Raw genomic sequence first — 18,544 nt, forward strand, 5'->3', positions numbered from 1 at the left:
GCTCCGGCTTCTTTAGTCTCTCACTTTCAATGTTTTATCCATTACCAGGAACTGTAAATTCTTACTTTATGATGTTTCTTTTGTGTCTCTTTCCTCACAAATTTTTTCCACCATTGCTCTAGTTCAGTATTTTTTTCATTTCCAGACTGATCACTGCCTTCCCACATTCCCCCAACCATTCTATACATGAACAGATTAATCTTCCTAAAACACCACTTTGACAATGGCATCCCTCTACACTAAACTTTCAGTGTTTTCTCACTCTCAAGGTAAGTCTACAGTCCTTGGTTTGGCATTCAAGCCTTCCATAATTTGGCCCCAGAAGATACTCTCCCATTTCTATTAGTACGTTACCGAGAATGGAGCCTTTGAACTGCTCTTTGTTGGAGAGTTTCCATGAACAAATGTTGTATGCATGTTCTGCAATGATGAAACCTACTTAATCAACTTGTTTTAATCTAGCATCTCCCCATCTTTTTTTTACACATAACACATATCCATAAAGTCCTATGTTTAAGTAAACTTTTAAATTGCAGTATAACATAATACAGAAAAAGTAAAGAAAATCTAAGTAAACAATTTGATGTATATTTACAAAGTGAACATACCTGTATATCTGCCACCCAGACCCCCATATATATATTTTTGTTTGTTTGTTTATTATCAGTATCTCAGGAGTCTCCCTTATGATCCACCCTGGTCATTGCCCCTTTCAAAGGTAACTACTCATCTTACTTTTATCACTGTACATGAATTTTGTCTATTTTGGTTTCTTTTTTTGGCTTGTTTGCTTATTTTTATTGAAATATAATTGACATATAACATACACAAATATGTATGTGTATATATATATATTTGATCTGAGTAACAGATATACAAGTGTGTTTACTTTGTAAATACACGTCAAGCTGTTTACTTAGATTTTCTGTACTTTTCCTATATGTGTGTTATACTTCCATTAAAAAGTTTACTTCAACTAAAGACTTTATAGACATGTGAAATTTACTTTGGTGGACTCTCAACATCTAAACTTTCAGTCTGTTTTGCAGGGACAAATGTTACAACCTCTGTCCCACTTTGTAACTCTGCAGGTTAATTATCTGTACCTACCTAATTATATACATTTTTTCCTCTGCTATGCTCATTTTTTTAGGGCTTGACTACCTCTGTGAACTTTACAAACAAATGAGTTATTTGGTCTCTTGTCTGCTATATAAAGAAAATTATATGAATCAAGGTGGTCCAGCTGCACATCTGGCCTCAACACCTCCACCATCCCCTGCTGCCCGCCCCCCGCCCCAACTTATGTTGTCTCTCTCTGTATTAATGCCACCTTCTCTTCTCTTTTCTCTTCTCTTCTCTTCTCTTCTCCGTACCTATAAAAACATTGACAACCGGTTTTGGTATTTCTCTTCTTTCCAAGATGTCACTACTTTGGCAGAGTCTGTGTTTATTTAGATGACCAACCCATCACCCTAGCTTCTGTGCTATTTGATCTTCTCAACTTAATCTTCAGTGTAGGCAGAATTCTAAAGATCCCCTTCTCCCCCAGGGTCCAAGATTCCACTGGTATGTAACCAAACATTAATCTGGGTACTGCTCTGAGTAAATGTGAAGTTGTGATTGAAGTCCAAATGAGTTCACCCCAAAATATCTAGATTATAGTGAGATTATCTAGATGGGCCTGATGTAATCACACAAGCCCTTCAAAAGGAGGAAGGCGAAATCCAAGAGATTAGAAGTTTGAGAGCCTGCTTTGAAGTTGGAGGGGAGTCACATGAGAAGGAATGTGGGCAGCCTGAAGCAGCTGGTTGACTGATAGCAAGGAAACGAGGACCTCAGTCCTAAAACTGCAAGGAGTTGGATTCTGCCAACAGCCTGTCCTTGGAAGTAGATTCTTCAGATAAGAGCCCGGTGGCTCATGCTTCGATTTGGCCCCATGATACCCTAAGCAGAGCCAAGCCTAGCCCACCTAGATTCCTGACCTCCAGAATTTTGAAATAATTAATGAGTATTGTTTTAAGATGCTAAACTGATGGCAGGTTCTCAGCACTAGAAGATAAATATACCTTCCTTCCATTTCCAGAATTTTACTGTCACGTTGAAACCATGGGACCTTGTCAAATCCTGGAGTGCCAGTATTATATGCCAGCTTCCTATTCAGTGACTTCACCGTTCAGTTTCAGCTCTTCAGCCTGCAAGTGACCCCGCTATAGGCTCCCTTTCTACCTGTCTCCTCCTGGATTCACTTTCCCATGATGAACCACTTCACCCGCTCAAACCCATGCTCCATTTTTCTGTTGCCTTACCCACCCAGCAAAAACACATCCTTGAATTAATTCAACCTTCTAACCCGCTCTATCTTTACTTCTTTGTGATTGGGAAAGCCATGCCCATTTGTGGCTTTGATAGCACCACTTTTATAGAGTCCAGTCTTAGGGGTCCTTGGTGTTGCTCTGTAGTCTCTCTCTGGGTCCCTTGGAAGAAAAACTTTTCCTCTGCCAATAGGTCTAGTGGGGCTGGGGGAGGAATGAAAGTTAATTGACCACAAACCGATTAAAGGAGAAAAGATCAGGTTCTGGGGCTTACAGACCAGCTTACCAGGGGAAAGGAGGGTGGAGAGAAAGGGATTCTATGGGAAAACAAAGGACTTTTAGGAAAGACAAGTGGGCTTTTAGGGAAAGAGAGAAGTAGGACAGTTTGTGATGTTGGTTTATGCAATTTCTTATCCAGGTGTGCGTGGTTGGTCTTCTGCCAGACACTGAAGCCCCTCTGAGAGGATTTATAGCAGCTTCACTCTCTGAAGGCCCTGCTTTTAGTCAGATAAGGGAAGCTTCAAAAAACAAACAAAAAAAAAAGCTTCTTTCTGCAACAGCTGTATCTCATATGGCTTCAGTTTAAATAGTCCTCATAGGAGCTCTGTGGGTCCCTACATGTGTATCTTCTTGGTTTCCTTAGGGCCGTGTGGTAAGGAGAATAATGACCTGCCAAAGATGTCCATGTCCTAATACCCAGAATGTGAATGTGCTAAGTTACCGAATCAGATGACTTTAAAATAAGGAGATTACCCTGGTTTATCTGGTCGGTCTAATGTCATTATAAGGGTCCTTAAAGGTAGAACGGGGAGGTAGAAGATGAGAGTCAGAGAAAGAGATGTGATGACAGAAGCAGGGTCTGAGAGATGCTGTGTTGTTGGCTGGAGGAGGGGGCCATAGCCCAGGAACTCAGGAAGCCTCTGAAACCTGGAAGAGTTTCCAGAAAGGAACCCAGAACTGCTAGCAGCTTTGGTTTTAGCCCAGTGAAGCCCATGTTGGACTTCTGATCTACAGAAGTGCCAGGTAATACGTTTTCGTTGCTTTAAAGCCACCAGTTTTGTGGTAGTTTGTTACTGCCGCCACAGGAAATGAATACAGGCCTACTCCAGTATTCATCATTTTTTCAGATCCCTGATCTTCTCATTCGCGCCCATACTCTCAGCAGATCCCCCAACTTCAGAAAGAAGGTGGAGTTGTAGGCCATACATTTCTTTCAATCTTCTCTCTTTTCCCTTCTTAAAACATTTATTATGAGGACGCCCCCTGACTCCCTTCCCCTTTGCCACAATTTAAAAAAGATATAGGGCTTCCCTGGTGGCGCAGTGGTTGAGAGTCCGCCTGCCGATGCAGGGGAGACGGGTTCGTGCCCCAGTCCGGGAAGATCCCACATGCCGCGGAGCAGCTGGGCCCGTAAGCCATGGCCGCTGAGCCTGCGCGTCTGGAGCCTGTGCTCCGCAACGGGAGAGGCCACAGCAGTGAGAGGCCCACGTACCGCAAAAAAAAAAAAAAAAAAAAAAAAAAGATATATATTTTTGGCTTTTCTAACACTAATTCGTCTGAATTCTAATTCCACTCTGCTTTCTAAGGTACCTGATTATAGCAGTTAACCACCTTTTCTTCTTTATGGCTTGTCCTCTTGGCATGGACACATATTCTGGCCTGTAATTTAAACCAAACAATAAATATTTTCTCTGAACCCCAAGATAGTCTTTAGGTATACTCCTTTCTCTCACCTTCCTTTTATAGTGAGACCTTTGGGAAGAGTTGTCTATACCCTGTTCCTGTTTTATCCCTTACTCGTCAGTGCTCAAGCAACTACAGACTGAACAGTCTCTCACGGAGTGAATCAAAGGCCCCTGGTAGCTGTAAGCAGAGCCATGGGGGGTCATGGTGCATACGGCCTCTTGCACCGTTTTTTTATTTGCTTCAACTTAAGTAGTAATGAAAATAAATATACTGGGATCCAGTACAAACATTATATACGTAGCCCAAATGCCCCCAGGCCCATAATAAGCCCTGCCTGAAACCTGAACTTGCTAAGGGGGAATTGACCCTGAGTTCACCACTTGGAGTAAGCACTGAGGAATGGACTGGTTCCTTACCAGCTCCTTGCACTTGGTGGCCAGGCAAGCAGATAGACTGAGAGCTCAGGGTGGCTCGGAGAGCTTTGGAGGATATTAAGAATCCTATGAGAAGGATGAAGAGAGCTTCTCATAGGTCCATATAAGAGCTTTGGTAGTAGAGTGCCTGATTGATGGAGTTCTAGGCCCAGGAAGTTTGTTCCTTTAATGAGAAGACTTTTTGATTTTGCTTTGGTTGCCATGCTATATAACATATAAATCATATCCTTTATCAACGTTAAACAAATTTGTAACGGTCTGTTGCTGACATTCCGTCAAGCAGTGATACCCCTGTTAGAACCATACAAGCAAACACCCCTCACTGGTGTGACGATTGGAAAGTACTATGCTTCCCCTCTCCCCGACAAGTCTCCCAGTTATTTTTGGAGTTTTCAAAAGGGAGACTCAAATGACTTCATGAATGAGACTATCGGCTCCCTTTACCTGAAGGCATCTTTCTTGAATCATCTAGTTATGTCCATGTGCACTACCTACAAAAACACATGGTGACACCTCAGGCCTTCCGGCGCCCATTTAAGATCTCCAATGTGTGCGTCAAGGGTGTGGACGCCAGACGGCCCCAAAGCTTTCCAGTTGGGACTGTAAAGAAATCCTAACTTTGATAATTCTGTGGCTTGACTGCAAGGCACATAAAACGTGACAGTGACTTCAACCAGCTTGGAGATGGTCCAGCAGGTCAGTGATATCAGAGATCCAGGCTCTTTCTGTTTATTATTATGCCATCTAAGAAATTAATAGAAAGAAATGGGGGGCTTCCCTGGTGGCGCAGTGGTTGAGAATTTGCCTGTCAATGCAGGGGACACGGGTTTGAGCCCTGGTCTGGGAAGATCCCACATGCCACGGAGCAACTGGGCCCGTGAGCCACAACCACTGAGCCTGCGTGTCTGGAGCCTGTGCTCCGCAACAAGAAAGGCCTACGCATTGCAATGAAGAGTGGCCCCCGCTCGCTGCAACTAGTGAAAGCCCTCGCACAGAAACGAAGACCCAACACAGCCAAAAAATAAATAAATAAATAAATTTAAAAAAAAAGAAAAAAGAAAGAAAGAAATGGGGGGAAACTTTACATTGAAAATTTACAAACAAACCACAAACGATCACTAAACATTAAAAAAGCTTATTCTAAGTCAACGTAATATAAATTAAAACACTGATATGCCATTTGTTACCTATCAAATTAAAAAAATTATTATTCTGTCTAGTATTTGTGAGAATTTAGGGCAACAAGCAATCTTTAAATTGTTAGGAGACTGAATTTGGCACAAACTTTTTGTGGGAAATTTAGCTGTATGTCTTAAAATTTTTCAAATGAGCATAGCTTTTGCCTCAGCAATTCCCTGTCTCGAATTTACCTGAGTGTGCCATGACACAGCTGCAGAGATGTTTTGTGAATAATAGGAAGATTGGTTAAATTAATTATGGTACGTAACAAGAGAACTGAATACCACGTGCCCGCAGGGAACCATGTTTGCAATATAACAGTTTGACAAAATAATAACAGCTACTGCTATTGAGTGCTATCTAATGACTTTGCACACATTGTCCCATTTAATCTTTGTAACTACCCTGAGAGATCCTTTCCCCTGATTACCAATAACCATTTCAAGACTAAGTAACTAGTTCAAGTCTCCAGGGTTTGGGAAAGCCAGGATTCAGACACAGGCTATCTGACTCCAGAGATGATGACGTTCATCCCTGTACTTTGTATATAAACCCAATTTTGTTTTTTCAAAAAAAAATGTATGCAGAGAAAAAGACTAAAAGCAGATGGTATGTGGCTGATGGGTTACAGGGGATTTTCATTTTCTTACTTGATACGTAATAAGAGAGAAAAAATTTAGTTAAATGGAAAAGAAAAAGTGCCAGATTAGGAACACATTCAGGGACTTCCCTGATGGTCCAGACTCTGCAGTCCCACTGCAGGGATTAGGGGTTGCATCCCGCATGCCGCACAGTGCGGCAGGGAGGAAAAAAAAAAAAAAGAATAACCAGGCTCTATGAATACTGGGCAGTTACTCTATTCAGAGAGGTTGTGAGGTGGAGAGCAGGGAGAACAGAGGGCAATGGTCTGAGAAACTGACTCACCCATTTAGCCTAACTTTTGACCTTGTGTAAAATGGCCTCCTTTGGACCAGATGACTCATATGTAAAATTAGGACCATCATCTTCAGGTTCCCCCCTCCCTAATATTGTTACCTAAAATACCCAAACACAAAATGAGAAGACAGGGCATTTGAAAATAAGTAGCCCGAAGTAAAATGCTAATTTATAAGTTAAAATGACTCTTTATAATGCCATACATTTATGAAATGCTGGCTTTAATCTGAATTTCTCAAACAATTGGATGGCAGTGATCAGCTTAAGAACGTATTGGGATGAGGTTAGGAACTCTCTCCCCGAATCCGCACACTTTCCAGCGTTTCTACACCATCAGTGTATTGAACAGAAGTACTGGTATTTATGACAGGAGTGTGAGGGGCACATTTAAACTGTTCATAGTACTATTTTCATTCAGCAAGTTTTGTCTCCTCCACCCCTAGATTCAGTTCCTGATTTTATTGGCCCTGGGGCGCGCGCACCTGATTTCTCAGAAGCTCATTCATTAGAGACCGCCTACTTGCTCTGGGGGTGGACAACGTGTGAGACAGAAAAAAAAAAAAAAAAAAAAAATCCAAGAAACAAAACTCGGTGTCCGCTTCCCCTGGTGCTTAGGAGCGTGGGACACCGGCAGTGGCCAAATCCATCCGGGTCAGACCAGGTATTGATCGGCCCGGGTAGCGTCCTGGGGCTTCCAGGGCAGGCCAGGTATTGATGGGCCCTGGTAGCGTCCTGGGGCTTCCAGGGCCAATCGCCCCAGTCCGTTTCGTGCGAGCCCCAGAGGACAGGAGCTGTGGCTTTGTCCCTGCGGGCTCCGGGATAGTCATCTCCGTCAGCCGGTCCCCGCGGGCAGGTGACGGTGTGGTCCAGCGCCAGGCTGGATGCGCTCACACAGCCCTCGCCCGCGTTCCACCTGAGCACTGGGCCCTTATCAGCGGCTAGGCAGGCGGCGCCACGCCTCCCGCCGGCCTTCGGGCACCGACCCCGAGGGAGCTGGGGTGCGAGAGAGGGGCCCCGCCCTGCGCTCTTTCCGCTCGCCGCCCGCTTCCCCTCGACAGTGACAGTCATCCGGGGCCAGCGCCTTCCCAGGCCGGCCCGCGGCGCCGGTGAGTGCGGGGCTCGCGGGGAGCGCGCGGGCGCGGCGGCTGGGCTGCCCGCCGGGGAGTGGGCGTCGGTGGGAGAACGTCGCCCCTCGGGCGGGCGCGGCCTGGCTCCTGGGTCCTGGGTCCTGTGCCGCTACGCGCCGGGTCCCGAGCGCGCGCGCCAGGCGCAAGAGGGAGCCAGACTGGGCGGACGCTGGAAGGAGGCCGCCTGGAAACGGGCGCGTAGTGCGGGCGCTTGCTCTCCTTGTTGAGTGGGAGCTGCTTCGGTCGGGTATGTTTGGAAGGTCCAGCTGACTCAGCTTAGCGTTTATGTAAACGAGTGTTAGTGCTCTGCCTCTGAGCATCACGGCACCGCAGACTGAAGCCCTTGGTTAAATTAAACTGAACCACTGTTTAACTGAGCGAGTAAACTGTGAAAGCCGTTTGGGATGTGTGTGCCATGAAAGGTCCGTGGCTGTTGCGTGTATACAGTTGGTAGAGAATAGAAAACTGTACAACTGAGATGACTAGGTTTTAATTAGTCCCTCCCAGCCAGTTTCATTTGAAAGTAAGTATGAAACAGACTGAAAATATAGACTCTTTTTTTTTTTTAAAACCAGAAAACAGTGTCTTGGTGCAACCGATTCCATGTCTGGTAGTGTGTGTTAGCCGGTTGGTAAAAACTCTTGCCTTTCCCCGAAGGTATGAAGCTAGAGTTGACACTGGGTGGATTAAAACTTATTGAGTATGGAAATAGGAGAGAAATGTGTTAATATTGGTGCTTTTAAAGGGATTAGCCAATATATTCTATGTCTTTTTCTCCCCAGGACATAAAATGTGTCCACAACTTTGGATGGTTTGCCAAAGAGTTATATTGAGCTGCCTTTTGTAATTTTTCTGTGGGTAGTTGACTTTTAATGATTAACTTCAAAAAATTAGCCAGCTTATTTCAATACTTATTAAAAATAATACTGGAGAAGTTAGAACAATACAGAGAAACATATGACCAAAAAATTAGATTGTAAATCTAGCCAACAGGTAAAAAAATACCTGTAATGTTGCCTCATTTTATTTTCTTGCCCAATAGTAGAAATATAAAAGCTCATTACACTTTCAGGAAAAAAAAAAAAGATTCATAGTAACAAATGTTACTATGGTCATCTTTGTTCCAGACCCTGGGCATTCAGCAAGAGCTCCCATAGGAGACATTCTGTTGCATCAAAATGGTATGAAAATACACTGAACAGCCAAAATCAATTTCTGCATTATTTTTATTAAGCATTCAAGAACATTTGAGGCAAGCATAAGTGTTACAGATGGAAAGTAAAATGCACCAAGAGAAGAGTCACCATGGGGGAGCACATTAGAATGGATGTGGACAGTAAATTAAAGTTACGTCTTGGAAGCTAAAATAAAAAGGGACCGATCAGTCACACAATTCAGTGAGGATAAAGACAGGAAATATATGAGATCCTTAGAGAAGATTTTCCTGGCATCTGCTTCTGAGGCAAATGTCTTGTGTCACAGAAGGATGCAGAGGAGACTGAAGGATGGCGGTGGGAGAGTCTGGGTGCCCATCCCATAGTACATGCCAATAGTGCATTTTCTAGGACTGCTTGCTGTAGTTGTCATTGTCCTTGCCGTAAGTATTATGAGAAACGCTTGTAGGTTGCTAAGCCCCTATGGTCACAAATGCTGCAGTTTGATAGTTTGGGCTTATTTGGGAGTAAATCTAGATTTTATAGAGGGATAGATGGACCTCATGTCTTAAGATACTCTGTATTTCCCTCTCTAGCTTTTCAAAAAATTTAATTAATTAATTTTTGGCTGCGTTGGGTCTCCGTCGCTGCGTGTCGGCTTTCTCTAGCTGCGGTGCACAGGCTTCTCATTGCGGTGGCTTCTCTTGTTGCAGAGCACGGGCTCTAGGCACGTGCGCTTCAGTAGTTGTGGCTCGAGGGCTAAGCTGCTCCACGGCATGTGGGATCTTCGCGGACCAGGGATCGAACCCGTGTCCGTCCTGCTTTGGCAGGCGGATTCTTAACCGCTGCTCTACAAGGGAAGCCCCCTCTCTAGCGTTTCTGACAGCAGTTGATATCAAGTGGTAAGTTTTGTTCTCTGTTGCTTATTGGGGTTATAGGTTAGGGTTGAGATTTTTTAGTGAAAATTAAAGAACTTGAATGGCCATCCTCTCTATAGGATATAGGATATTATAGGTCTACAGGAAGCTAAAGTTTATCCTTTAAAAAATCAGTTCCCACTTCACTCCAGGATGTGAACCAAGAAACTGTCTAGCTGAATTGGGCCTCATAGTTTTGTGTTATTTTCCCAACAGCAGTTTTATGAGATCTAATTTATGAGAACATATCATTGAGTTCACACCTATGTAAAGTGTACAGTCATCACATTTTCATCATCCTCTCCCCTAAAAACCCATTAACACTCACTCCCCTTTCTCACCGCAGCCCCCTCGCCCCCTCTTGTTTTTTGGAAGCCGGTATTCTCCTTCACTAGGAGACTGTTAGAAAGTGGACATCTAATTTTTGGGCCACACAGTTAGCTTGTTTATAGAAATAAATAAAACATCCAGAGAATCGCAGCATTGAATGTAGTGTTCTGTCATTTAAACTGGGGTTGGTGCGTGTGGGTAAAGCAGAAGTGCTGCCCTTATCCCAGTTTCAAGGAAGAAGTTTTGTTTTCGGCAAGAAGGGTGGAATGAAATCTTGGCAAGGTCAGAAACCCCGTTGAAAACGCTGCTCACTAGCTCAGTCCCTTTGGGCTTGCAACTGAAAAGACCTGTTACTCTTTATTTTTTTAATTTTTTTTAGAGAGTTTTTTTTTTTTTTTTTTTCTTTGATTTTATTTACTGGTGGCTGCGTTGGGTCCTCAGTTCTGCGCTCAGGTTTTCTCCAGCTGCGGCGAGCGGGGCTACGGTGCGCGGTGGCTCCTCTTGTTGCGGAGCACGGGCTCTAGGCACGTGGGATCAGTAGTTGTGGCTCGAGGGGTCTAGGGCGGAGGCTCAGTAGTTGTGGTGCATGGGCGACCAGGGCTCAAAACCCGTGTCCTCTGCATTGGCAGGCGGATTCTTAACCACTGTGCCACCAGGGGAGTCCAGACCTGTTACTCTTTAGAACAAGGTTTGGCTGGAAATTCGTGCTTAGGCCCAGGTAGCATTAGGTAGTTCTCTATCATTTCACAGGCATTGAGTTTTTACCCAGAGGCAGAAAGATGGAAGTCTCTAGAAAGCAGCAGGCCCTCTGATCTCTCTCTGAAGACACTTGAGCTGAGTGTCTCACAAAGAAAGAGTAATAAAGACTGCCTGAGAGGTACCCACACCTCGGATGCCTTTGCACAGGAGGTCTGCCTCTTCTTTTCCTGTCCTGCACAGCCCTACCCTGGCCGCACCCTGAGCCCACCCTGGGGGAAGGGAAAGAGGGATAGAAAAGTTAGAGGGACAACAGGATCCTTAGAAAGGGAGAAGAAAGTATTTCATTTTACTCCTTTTCCTCCATCATCCCATATTAGTTTGGAATGCCTTAAGAGATGATCAGGTCCTCAGAATTAATAAAAGCGGCCGTTAACTGTGGTGAGTGCTTGCAGTCTGCAGGAAGTTTTTACATTCATTCTCATTTTTTTGCTCACACCAAACCTTTCAGGGAGATATTGGAGTTTCATATTTATAGAGAAGGAGGCTGAGAATTCACAGGGTCATTTATAGCTGGGACAGAAAGACTGTGTTGAACTTTATTAAAGTTCACCAGTCCTTCCTTTCTTTTTTCTTTTAAACTTAGCCTGGCCATCTGTTTCTGTTTCCTTCCATGTTCACAGAGCAGCTCATTTTAAAGGCATGCAGGGACGTGAAAAGAGCATGTGATCTGGTGGGAGTAGGGAGGCCCAGACCTAACTTAGGTCTAATCAACTGTGCCCTTTCTTCATTTTCTACTTTTGATGAAGTCTTGTCATCTCTCTGGGCCACAGTTTCTTCATGGGACCAGAGAATATATGAGTTTGAATGGGAGAGGTCTGATTTTCTTTGAGCCCACAAGTGGCATATGGGTTAGTTGAAAGTGCCAGATGAGTTCTACAGACTGTCAGGTGTACTGAGAACACTTAGTATTCTTATCTGACCCATCAGTGAAGGGTTCTGCAAACCAGCCATGTGCCTTGTTTTAGAAATCTTTCTGATCCACCTTTCTCCTGTTTCATAACACAGGGAGACTGTTATATGTCTTTCCAGTGATATCTCATATGATAGTTACCTCAAATAGAACACGTGTACTTCAGAAACCACAAAGCCATGGGCTAACTGTAGTTAAAAACCTAATTTGAGGGCTTCCCTGGTGGCGCAGTGGTTGAGGGTCCACCTGCCGATGCAGGGGACGCGGGTTCGTGCCCCGGTCCGGGAAGATCCCACATGCCGCGGAGCGGCTGGGCCCGTGAGCCATGGCCGCTGAGCCTGCGCGTCCGGAGCCTGTGCTCCGCAACGGGAGAGGCCACAGCAGTGAGAGGCCCGTGTACCGCAAAAAAGAAAACAAAAAAAAAAAAACAAAAAAAAAAAACCTAATTTGAGTCGTACCTTAAATCTGATAGTACTGTTATTATCATGCCAAACCGTTCACTGCTTCCATCGGAATCTAAGCTATGAGTACAATATGTTTGACATGTGCAATGTTGATTTACGCCCAGTTATTACTAGCAGCCTAGGGCCAGGTGACTCATTCTAGTTGCTACAGTGTAGATCCATCCTTGCTACTTTTAGCTCCTTCCTGGAGCTACAAACCCCTCATTGTGTTCTGATTTCATCCTTAGATATATACCTTCCCTCTCCCCCAGTGAGATGTGTTCTATCTTGCTTCCTAAGTGGAAGCAAGCAAAAATTCAAGTGGTTTGAATTTTTCAACAAAAATCAAATTGCTGTTCTCCTCTCCCTCCATATGTTATGAGAAACAAGGGAAAGAGATCTTTGATGTGTTAGTCTTTATAAAACAATGCTTTTCAGAATAGATACAGCCGTGGCTGGGTTGGTTTTAAAGAGCAAAGATAGCAATTTAAGTCTAATATTACACTTGCGTTATAAACATTGAAAAATATTGGGGTTATTTCATTATTTATTTTGGAATTATTTTTAGACTTGTTGCAAAAAAAACGGTACAGAGAGTTCCTATAGCATCTTACGTAAACTGTAGTACCATTGTTGAAACTAATGGATTAACATTGGTAAATGCTATTAACTAAACTATAGACTTACTTGGATTTCATCGGCTTTTCACTCTCCTTTTTCTGTTCAGGATCCAGCCTAGGAGTTAATATTGCGTTTGATTGCTGTGTATCATTAGTTTCCTCCAAACTATGACAACTCATCAACCTTCTGTTCTGTGGTTTTTCCTGACCTTGACACTTCTGAAGCGTACTGTTCAGTTATTTTTTAGGATGTCCCTCAGTTAGTACTCAGTATTTTCTCATGACTAGATTGAAGCTATCCATTTTGGGAAGAAATACTAGAAGTAATCCCAGTGCATCATAGCAGAGGTACATGATGTCTTATGACTTTTGTAGACCTTGGTTAAGTGCTGTTTGTCAGGTCCCCGATGGAAAGTTATCATTTTTCCTTTTGTATTTAGTAGATATCTTGGGAGAGAAACTTGGACCATGCAAATATCTTGTTTCTCCTTAAATCTTTTTTTTTTTTTTTTAATTTATTTTATTTATTTTTGGCTGCATTGGGTCTTCGTTGCCGTGAGCAGGCTTTCTCTAGTTGCGGTGCATGGGCTTCACATTGCAGTTGCGTGTAGAGCACGGGCTCTAGGCACACGAGCTTCAGTAGTTTTGGCACGCGGGCTCAGTAGTTGTGGCTCATGGGCCCTAGAGCGCAGGCTCAGTAGTTGTGGCACACAGGCTTAGTTGCTCCGCAACATGTGGGATCTTCCTGGACCAGGGCTCGAACCCATGTCCCCTGAGTTGGCAGGCGGATTCTTAACCACTGAGCCACCAGGGAAGCCCCTCTCCTTAAATCTTTATTCACTAGTTTTAGCATCCATTGGTGGAACTTGATGTACATGGTACTGTGTTGTTCTAATGGTGATTTAAAAATTGTTTTTCTCATTCCTTCGATGTTTATTAAAGAGAATTCTTCTGTAAGGAAGAGCTTTTCCTTCACCATTTATTTATTCAACTATTTGTATCAGTACAGACTCATGGATATTTATTTTATTATATAGGTTATAATCTGATACTGTCATTATTTAATTTACTGCTCAAATTGTTCCATCTTTAGCCACTGGGAGCTCTTTTTTCAGGTTGGCCCCTGTGCCCTTTTGACATACCACCTCCCTATCCCCATTTTTTAAAAAGCATTTCCTTACTTTCTGGTATCATGAAATGCTCCAGGCTCATTTTTGTATTTTCCATGCCCCAACCCTGGCATCAACCATTTCTCCAAGGCACTCTGGTTCCTTGTTTTGGAGGCTGTTATAAGAAACCAAGATGTGGGTACTAGGTGTGTTGCTGGGAGTTGCTTTGATATCTTTAAGTTTCATAGATTTGTGACCTAGCAAATGCATCTCTACAAGGCAAGTAATGCCTTAAATTTCAAACACTCTAGAGGCCCTGACTGTATTTGCCAATTTGGGTTCAGTCTCTTGTGGGAAAGAAATGAAATTGGCAGAGTTTAGAGCGTTAAAATTTCCCACTTTTTCCCAAATGATGACCCATAAGTGCTTATAAAACAATGAACACATTAATTTTTATTTTTTCAGGCTCTGATAAGGAAGTAGGATTTTTTTTAGCTTATTAACTTATTTAAACGATGTCCCGACCAATGGCTCAATATATGTGAAGGGCAGATATGTACAGATCGTATCTTTTTTTTTTTTTAATTTTATTGAAGTTTAGTTGATTCACAATGTTGTGTTAATTTCTTATGTACAGCAAAATGACTCAGTTGTGTGTGTGTATATGTATATATATATTCTTTTTTCCATTATGGTGTGTCACAGAATATTGAATACAGTTCCCTGTGCTATACAATAAGACCTTGTTGTTTATCCGTCTTACGTATAATAGTTTGCCTCTGCTAATCCCAAAGTCCCATTCCTTCCCTCCGCTATGCCCCCTCCCCATTGGCAGCCACAGGTCTGTTCTCTATATCTGTGAGTCTGTTTCTGTTTCATAGATATGTTGATTTGTATTGTATTTTAGGTTCCACATATAAGTGATATCCCATGGTATTTGTCTTTCCCTTTCTGACTTACTTCGCTTAGTATGATAATCTCTAGGCCCATCCATGTTGCTACAGATGGCATTATTTCATTCTTTATGGCTGAGTAGTATTCCATTGTATATATGGAATCTTCTTACCCATCTTCTTTACCCATTCATCTGTTGATGGACATTTAAGTTGTTTCCATGTCTTGGCTCTTGTAAATAGTGCTGCTATGAACATAGGGGTACATGTATCTTTTTGAATTATAGTCTTGTCTGGGTATATACCCAGGAGTGGGATTGCTGGATCATATGGCAACCCTATTTTTAATTTTTTGAGGAACCTCCATACTGTTTTCCATAGTGGCTGCACCGAAAGTATTTCTTTTTAACTTTCAGTAATCATATTAGTGATGGTAGTATTAATATTTTATCACTCTGAAATTATTACGTACGTAATGGGCAATAAAACAAAGAAATAATTATGAGATATTCAGATTCTGTCATCTCCCGAGTGTTGAGAATCATTATTCTTTGTGTGGAAAAAAGAAGATACAGATGTAATATAAAAGTGGTTATGTGCAAACCCCATAGTCTTGAATTCAAATCAGAAGTGCCAGTCAGTATATATTCATGTTATGGACATCTGTTCATATCACTTTTTTTTGGCAGAAGTTAAATTCCTTTATTTATTTTTTAACACAAATTAACCATATGCTCTAGAAGCCAGGTTGGGTGACAGAGTGAAATAAGATATATATATATATTTTTTTTAAGGGCAAAGATTTTATTTATTTATCTTTAAGGGTTTAATGCCCTTTTTTTTTTTAAACATCTTTATTGGAGTATAATTGCTTTACAATGTTGTGTTGAGATCATATCTTTCAGATGTGCAAAATGTCTTCAAATGAATTGTGAGGTCCTGGCCCCCGCCTCCCCACCTCCTGCCTCCCCCAGTCTTGGGGCAAGCCGTTGAGCCTACTTTCTCATTCTGAAAAGAAGGGTTTTAGGCAAGATCTTCATTTCTCTTGTCTTTTTGTGTGCTCAGAGGGCCCCGTAATATCCAGAGGATTTAGACACTCTGCCTATATTTTAGTTATAATTTTAGTGTCTGTTGATTGAGTTCACAGTGATAAAAAGATTCAGTTAAATTTCAGATCCATATTTATGTCAATCATGCTAGCTTACTTTTGATATTGAAATTTATTTACTCAATTAAACTTTATTTTAATCTTAGCCAGTCCTGACCATGTACAGAACTCTTTTCTCAGGGTTCCATTTCCACATACCTTCTGTAACTTTCTTTTTACTTTCAGATTTTGTCCTACGCTTTTCCTTTCTTTCTCTCTCTCCAGGACAAAATTACTTTCTTTTCCCTCAACAAAATGTGTTTCCACTTTATATACCTTTTTTCCTTTCATTCAAAGATGTTTTCCTTACCAATTTTAGTTGTCTCAATTACATATATTAACCAGAATTCTAATCTTTTAAAAACCTTAATCTCTAGTGAAAACTAAGAAGTAAGCAATTATAAACTGTCTTCCACATTATTATTCTGTAGATTGGCAAAATCACAAATACTCTTTATGATTTCTAAAAAATAGGTGCTTTTTTTAATAGAAAATTTTTCAGTGCGACATCAAACATTTTTATTAATAAACCTAAGTATCTTTAGTTTCTCCGTAAAAGGCAGCCTATGTTGAGTAATGTTTCAGTATCTTATTTTATTTGGGAAGGATCTGGACATTTAATAAATTTCCATCATTTAACTTAGCAAAACTCTGAAGTTTTAAGTCACCAAAAATCTGGAGAAACTATTTTTTAAGTAGACATACCATAAAACATAATTATTCTTAAAGAATTTACCTAAAAGCTCTTACCCCATTTATATCTATTGAATTACAGTTGTGTTTAGATTACCCATGAAAACTTCGTGAGACATTAGACCAAGTCAGCCATCATTTCAAGAGATTTTTCTTGATGAATTTAACAGAGATAATATGACCTATTTAACTTTTAGTAAACCGAGGTGTAATAAAAGTAAGGCATGTCTGTATTAATTAAACCAACAAATTTAAACTTTAAAACTGGATATTAACTTAATATTTCCCAGATCACATGAACTTGAAATTTGGGTTAGTTTTTTATTATATTTAAAGATACTCAATTTGTAAGTGCTTACTTTTAAGTCAATTAAATACAGGTCTTTTATAAAGTTAATTTTGATAATATTATCTGGAGGTATGGACATATCATATGTATAATGTACACATGGACATATAAACAGATATAAATAGAGATCTTATAGCTTCATTTCAAAACTTAGTCATGAATCAGTTATTACATTATAAACTTACTAGTCTATAAGTAATATTTGGAATAAGTTAAATTTATTTGCTCAGATGACTAAAGCTTTTCACTATTGTCGAAAAGATTTTTAAGATTTGTATCTGTCCTTGATAAATCCTGGAGGAGGCTGTGAATTAGATTTGGTGAGGGAGCCTTTCCAGCAGTTTGAGTTTAACAAGGCCTCCCTCTTTTTCCCTTTTTTTTTTTTTTTTTTTGGTGGAGAGAAGGGGGTTCAGGTTCGACCTGATTGAGCTAATTAGGCTCAGTCTCAGGTCCTTGTGGGCTGTACTTACATTTCTGATTTGTAGAGATTTGCAAGACAAAGATAGTTGCTTTTAATTCCCCAGAGAACTGGTCTGCCACCTAAATGATATTGAAAGATTGATTTGCCCAACTACATTTTCTTTAATTTGCTTTTTTATATCAGTAAGATTTCCAACTACACTGAAAATCAAGAGTTCTATGTTCTCGAACTTTAGGGTTCAATCTATCATGCCTTCCAAACTTTGCACAGGGCATTCAACAAAGGCCCTCAGATTCTAAGTGTACAAATTAAAACCAGAGCAATTTACCCTAGGGGCAAAAAAAAAAAAAGTCTCCATTATTGTTTTTATTAGTCCCTGAATATTAGCTCCCAGTTCTATTTCATATTGTGTGGGCTCAGATAACCTTATTGATTTTCCTTAGTATTTTTAAGCAATATTGCCTGAGGGGCAGATTTATCCACCCTATCTTATTATACCAGGCAAGGGAAGCATTCCCCAGTGAGACCTAATGTTTATCCCATAATATAATTGGTAGAAGAGATGTAACCATCTTATATAAAGCCCATTCAAATATACCAACTTTTATAAAGGTTCATCTCAATTCTATCAACTCTTATATCTTTAATTTTAGCCTCCATTAAGACCCCATCAACTAGGCTTGGTCTTACAAGGAGTCCCAGTGTCTACTTAAAAAAAATGCACAGCATGAATGTTGCGAGTTAAGTTTTATTTGGGGCAAAATGAGGACTGCAGCCCCGTAGACAGCATTTCATAGAGCTCTGAGAAACTGCTCCAAAGAGGCGGGGGTGGGGGGAGGTCAGTATATACGTGATTTTGGTGAAGGGGGAATACATGCAATCAAGCACATATTTTTTGCAGAAGGTTTCTGCTAGTCACGAGGAGCAGATGTCACCATGAAGGATTTTGGTGCTTTTCTAGGTATGAGGAGATACAAGAATTGTGCTCATAAAATCGGCTCCTGAAAATATCTAACTCTCTGAAGACCTGTTCTGCCAGCTGTTCCCAGAGCACAGAGGGCTTCATTTCTGCTCTCCGCCCTGAACTCCTTTCAGGGGGTGTTGAAAATCAGCAGCTCCAGC

The 18,544-nt window shown here is 41.5% G+C and overlaps 1 protein-coding gene across 5 annotated transcripts in view; it reads left to right on the plus strand.

The window, feature by feature from the left end:
- Positions 1-18,544, plus strand: part of ABCG2 (ATP binding cassette subfamily G member 2 (Junior blood group)) — a 148,541-nt gene that overhangs the window by 68,476 nt on the left and 61,521 nt on the right. The window contains exon 1 of one of the 5 annotated variants that reach the window (XM_032632720.1): positions 7,191-7,211. The exons of 2 other annotated variants lie outside the window; for them this stretch is intronic. The gene's annotated coding sequence lies outside the window, so the exon portion shown is untranslated. Of the gene's footprint in view, positions 1-7,190; positions 7,212-7,553; positions 7,657-7,792; positions 7,925-18,544 lie in introns of those variants that run through there. 2 more of the 5 variants (XM_032632723.1, XM_032632719.1) reach the window with 2 other exon arrangements.

This window comes from Phocoena sinus, chromosome 5 (genome assembly GCF_008692025.1).
Source record: "Phocoena sinus isolate mPhoSin1 chromosome 5, mPhoSin1.pri, whole genome shotgun sequence".
Lineage (NCBI taxonomy): Eukaryota > Metazoa > Chordata > Mammalia > Artiodactyla > Phocoenidae > Phocoena > Phocoena sinus.